Source organism: Microtus oregoni, unplaced genomic scaffold (assembly GCF_018167655.1).
Source record: "Microtus oregoni isolate MIOR12 unplaced genomic scaffold, Mior012 000059F_ref0000304, whole genome shotgun sequence".
NCBI lineage: Eukaryota > Metazoa > Chordata > Mammalia > Rodentia > Cricetidae > Microtus > Microtus oregoni.
The window spans coordinates 4,427,064-4,433,067 of record NW_024543835.1 but is presented as its reverse complement, the minus strand read 5'-3'; positions in this window follow the sequence as shown (position 1 = coordinate 4,433,067).

Here is a 6,004-nt window from a genome sequence, read left to right as displayed (position 1 = left end):
TCCAACACCTATGAAATACGACAATGGCCAGCAGGGCGAGATATGCATAAAGGTGCAGGAAGTGGTACTCACCTGTGAGTGGCAGCCAGTAGCTGTCTAATGGACTTACGGCCCATTCACCAGGAGAGAAATCATGCCTTGTATTGGAAAACAGCTTTCCCCAGTTAGGAATCTGATAAAAAGAACCTACTACCATTACTTATGACTACTACCTACTACTACTGATATTATATAGTGCATGCATGTTTTGCTTCCAAGTATGTCTGCGAACTGCATGTGTGCAGTGCCCACAGAGGCCAGCAGAGGGAGCTGGAGACACTGAAATGAGTCACAATGGTTGTGAGTTTCCACGCGACTGTTGAGGCCCAAATCATGATCCTCTGGAAAAACAGCCAGTGTTCATAACTACTGAGCCACACTTTTTTTTAGACATTTATTGTTACTATTTTTTACACGCTGTTTATGCTTGTGTGGATTTACAGATGTGCACAGTGCCCATAGAGGCTAGAAGAGGGCATTGTATTCCCTGGAGCTGGAATTACAGGCAGCAGTGAACAGCAGTGAGCCTGATGTGGACGCTGGGAATTGAACTGCATCATCTGTAAAAGCAATATGAGCTCTTAACTGCTGAGCCTTTTTTCCAGCCCCAACCTCTTTCCTAAGTAACATCTTTCTTGAAAGGTTCATGCTATTGTGTATGTTTATATTTTTATTGTTTTATTTTATTTTTTGGTTTTTGGTTTTTCGAGACAGGGTTTCTCTTTGTCCTTTTTGGCTGTCCTGGAACTCTCTCTGTAGACCAGGATGGCCTCGAATTCACAGAGATCCACCTGCCACTGCCTCCCAAGTGCTGGGACTAAAGGCGTGCGCCACCACCACCCAGCAGATTTTGATTTTATTTGAAAGTGAAACATAATGTATTTTCCCTGTCAGTTAAAGCAGTCTCCTAAACATATATGCCTCGTTCCACACAGTATACTTCAGTGCACCATAACAAATACTATCCAGACATCTTTGTTTATATTCCATCTTACATTCTAATTCTGACATTGTCTTTTGCTTTTAGCTTTGCAGTTAAAATGTATCTGGGCCCCACTACCAGTACTTTCTCTCAGCATAGTATGGAGGTTTACACAAGCAGAGCTCGTGAGAATTAGCTGTGACAGTGTATGCCCATAATCCCAATACTCAGGAAACTGAAACAGGAGGATTGCTAATTCAAGGCCAGCATGAACGACACAGTGAGACCCTGTCTCAGAACAGGCTTCCTTGGCCGGGAGAGATGACTCAGTGAATGGTTAAGAGTACCCACTGCTCTTTCAGAAGACCTCCGCTCGTAGGGGCACAGAGAGACTGAACCAAAAAGGACAGATTTTTTTTTTTCATTCAGCTAAAGCAATATTTGTCCAGTAACCAAGATTAACATGAAAACAACATGCAACCCAAAGAAATAAATTTATTGTCATTTGAGATATTCAATGAAAAGGGACTTGTTATTAGTTTATGATGCTGAACACACACACACACCTATTCCTTCTTCCTCCCTCTCCTCCGCCATTTTGACCCTTCCTCCCTGTTTGTGCATGTATATGAGTCTTTTGCTTTTTCTTATACCCTCATAACATCGATGATGACCACAACGGCCTTGATCAAGGAAGTCAACAATTCCTCTGAAAGTAATAATAAACCAAGAGTGGGTGACTCATGCATTCAATTTCAAGTGCAAGAACACTGAGGGTCAGGAAAATTGATGTGGCTCTGAGGCCAGTCTCGGATACATAGTAAGTTCCAGGACAACCTGGAATATATTTTGGTATTCTATATCAACATAAAGTAATATCCCTTTCATGTGTTTTAAGGAGCATCAGGTGAACACATAGATTAACAACTGTTTGTGAATCATAAAGCCCTATACACATATGACTATCATCCTGCTTAAGTTCTAGCCCACAGAAGCATGAATAGCAGCAGTAACTATGGTCTTGGCACCAGATCAAAGCCAATCAGGAATAAAGACTTGTTTGGCTACTTGTTAGAAGGGTGGTCTGAAGTTTATTTGCATAAAAGACTGGTAAGTGCCTATAAAGGTACTCATTTTGAGGTTAGAATGTGACAAAGTAGCAAAGCAATGAAGATGACTAATGATGCTGCAGCCAGATACTATAGAAATCTGAAGTCAGGGTGAAGATCTGCCCTGGTGCAGTAGCTATATATTGCTACTTATAATCCCAGCACTCAGGCGATAGAGGCAGTAGAATGAAGAGTTGAAGGTCATCTTTCATCCTACATGATACCTCGCTTCAAAACAAACAAATCCAGATCATGAAGCTCTCCAGCTGACACCCAGAAGCTGTGATCACTGCGAGGGACAAAACTGTGGCAATCATCTGAACTCGTCCCTCCAGCAGAAAGACTCCTAGGTCTTTAATTAGAAAAGGCATCTAGAACACAAATCTACAAGACTGGTTTCAGGCTGGAACACAGTGAAGAGCATCTGAGCCATGTTTTAACACTCCTCTAGCAAGGAAATACACAAAGTGGGGAGAAACAGAACCCGAAGAAATATAGACATGATACAATTCCAAAGGTTACAATATACAAAGGTTAATAAGAAAGAGGGCCGAAATCAAATAGTCTACCCATCAACTTGGAAGATGGAATTCACACATAACAATCAATGAAAATACATAAACAGAACCAATTAAAACAAGCTATTAGTTAGGTCTGGCAGCTATTGCTTGTAATCCTAGCATTTAGGAGGATGATGTAGGATTGTTGCTATTAGCCTGAGTCCAGCCTGAACTAAGTGGTACATTCTAAAACAGCCTGAGCAATAATGTGAAACCTTCTCTCAAAACAAAAACAACAAAGAAAAAATGTTGCTCAGTCGATGCAGTCTTTATCTAGGGTGCACAAAATCTTGGGTTTGATCACTAGCACCACATGCAACTGAACATCATAACACACGTCTGTAAACCTAGTAAGGTAGAGGCAAAGGATAAGAAGTTCAAGGTTATCTGTGTTGATATTTTGTTTGCTCTATAACAAATAAAGCTTGTCCGAGGACCAGAGCAGAGAACTAGCTACTAGTTAACCATAAAGGCCAGGCAGCTGTGGCACACACCTTTAATCCCAGCACTCAGGAGACAGAGGCAGTTGGATCTCTATGAGTTAAAGGCCACCCTGGGCTACACAAAATTGATCCAGTCTCAAACACAGCCAGGCAGTGGTGGCTCACACTTTTACTCCCAGTACATGGGAGTCACAAGTCTTTAACCTCAGTACTAGAGAGGTGGAGACAGGAAGGAGTATGGCTGGGTGGAGAGAGGAATATAAAGCAGGAAAAGACAGGAGCTCAGCAATTCAGTTTGAGGACTTGTAGAGACAGGATACTCCCATTAGGTCTGAAGACTTCATAGAAGTAAGAACTAGTGGCTGGCTGCTTTGCCAGGAAATAACGAAATTGAGGGCTGAAATCAATAAAATAGAAACAAAGAAAACAATACAAAAAATCAATGAAACAAAGAGATGGTTCTTTGAGAAAAACCAACATGATAGACAAACCTTTATCCCAACTAATCAAAAGGCAGAGAGAGAACATTCAAATGAACAAAACCAAAAATATAATAAAAAGGGGGATATAAGAACAGACACTGAGAAAATCCAGAGAATCATTAGGTCATACTACAAAATCGTGTACTCCCCAAAATTGGAAAATGTAAAAGAAATGGATAATTTTCTGGATAGATACCATATACCAAAATTAAACCAAAACTAGGTGAACAATTTAAATAGACTTATAAACAGCAAGGAAATAGAAGCTGTCATCAAAAATTTCTCAACCAAAAAAAAAAAAAAATTCCAGGGCCAGATGGTTTCAGTGAAGAATTCTACCAGAACTTCCAAGAAGAGCTAATACCTATACTCCTCAAAGTGTTCCACGTGGTAGAAACAGAGGGAACACTGCCAAACTCTTTTTATGAGTCTACAGTTACCCTGATACTGAAAACAAACAGCGACTCAACCAAGAAAGAGAATTACAGACCAATCTCACTCATGAACATAGATGCAAAAATATTCAATAAAATACTGACAAACCAAATCCAAGAACATATCAAAAAAAATCATCCATCATGATCAAGTTGGCTTCATCCCACAGATGCAGGGCTGGTTCAACATATGAAAATCTATCAATGTTATTCATCATATAAATAAACTGAAAAAACTATATGATCATTTCATTAGATGCTGAAAAGCATTCAATAAAATCCAAGCCCCTTTCATGATAAAGGTCTTGGGATCAAAGATCAGGGATACAAGAAACATACATAAACATAATAAAAGCAATATACAGCAAGCCAGATAGGGAAGGAACAAACATAGGTCCAAACTAGTCCCTCTGAATGTGGTTGACAGTTGCATGGCTGGGGCAGACTGAGGGGCCACTGGCAGTGGCACCAGGATTTATCTCTACTGCATGTACTGGCTTTTTGGTATCCTATTCTCTTTGGATGTATACCTTACTTAGCCTAGATATAGTAGGGAGGGCCTTGGACCTTCCCCAAAGCAATGTGTCTTACCCTCTCTGTGGAGAGGATGGGGGTGGGGTAGGGGGGTAAGTGGAGGGAATAGGAGTGGGAACTTGGACTGGTATGTATAATAAAAAATTATTTTCTATTTAAAAAATAAAATTAAAAAAGGAAAATTCATTAAAAAATTAAAATTTATTTTTTTAATTTATTAAAACTAAATTTACTTAAAAATTTAAAAGTATGTACATGAGCCATGAGCATAGGTAGGGGCAAGCCCAGGGAAACTCAGTGGGTCACACACACACACACAAATGTGAGAGCGAGAATGCAGCTGCTTGAAAAGAACAAGGGTTCCATGGGGAGTAAGAGGGAAGATGGAAGATGGTAATGAGTGTCAAAATGACTAAAATGTATTAGATGTATAAAGTTGTCAAGGAATAATTAACTAGATATTTATAGTATAACAAAATCATCAATATAACCCAGTATAACAAAATTTGTGATATAGCATAAATTCTCAAAATAAATATTATAAACTCAGTTAATTGTCATTAAATATAGATAGAAAAATAAAGACAAAATCATTTCCAGTTTCATTACCTAAATAAAATGATTTAGAGTAGGTGTCATTTCTCCCAGCCTACTTTCTATAAAGAGGTGATTTTTAATTTTTATTCCATTTTATTTCTTCGTTTGAGTAAGTGCATTGGTGTATGCATGCTTATGCTAGTCAGTCTGAGGCTTGTTTTAAAAACACACCAGAACTCCTGCATAACCTACATTAGCATATAATTTCACTTAATGTTACAGCCTAAGTATTTTCTATACTAGTGCATAATATTCACAAGTGGCCTTTTACAAAGAGTAACAAACTAATTCACTTAATTATATACTGTAGACCACTTTAACATCCTTTTTAAAATTAATTTTAATTGATACATTAATGTTAATTTTTATGATCATCATTACCCTTGATATTAATATATTATACAAAAATGAGCTTATCTATGCTATGTCATTTATTATGACTGCTTATTATAGCTGTGATAAAACACCTAAGAAAACAACTTAAGGGAAGGATATATTTAGGCTTACATGCTTTTGAATTTTTGGCCATGGTCACTTGGCACCATCACCATGAGTCAGTGTCAGGTCAGAAAACCACGACAGAGAGGATATAGTGTCACCGAATGGATCACCTTCTGGTGGCTGAGCAGTAGAAGGAAAGTGTACCTGGATCATCTGACTTCCCCCTCCTTCTCCCATTATCCCACCCAGGCCCTAACCAGTAAAGTTGTGCTAACCACAATCAGTGTAGGGTTAATTTCTTTGATCACCTTTGTTAATGCTTTCAAACATTCCCAGAACTGCGTTTCTATGAACTAGAATCCCTCATTCTAATCAAGCTGATAACCACAAATATCTATTACCCCTTTGGTTTTTTTTTATAAGTGGCATATCTTTCTTCACTT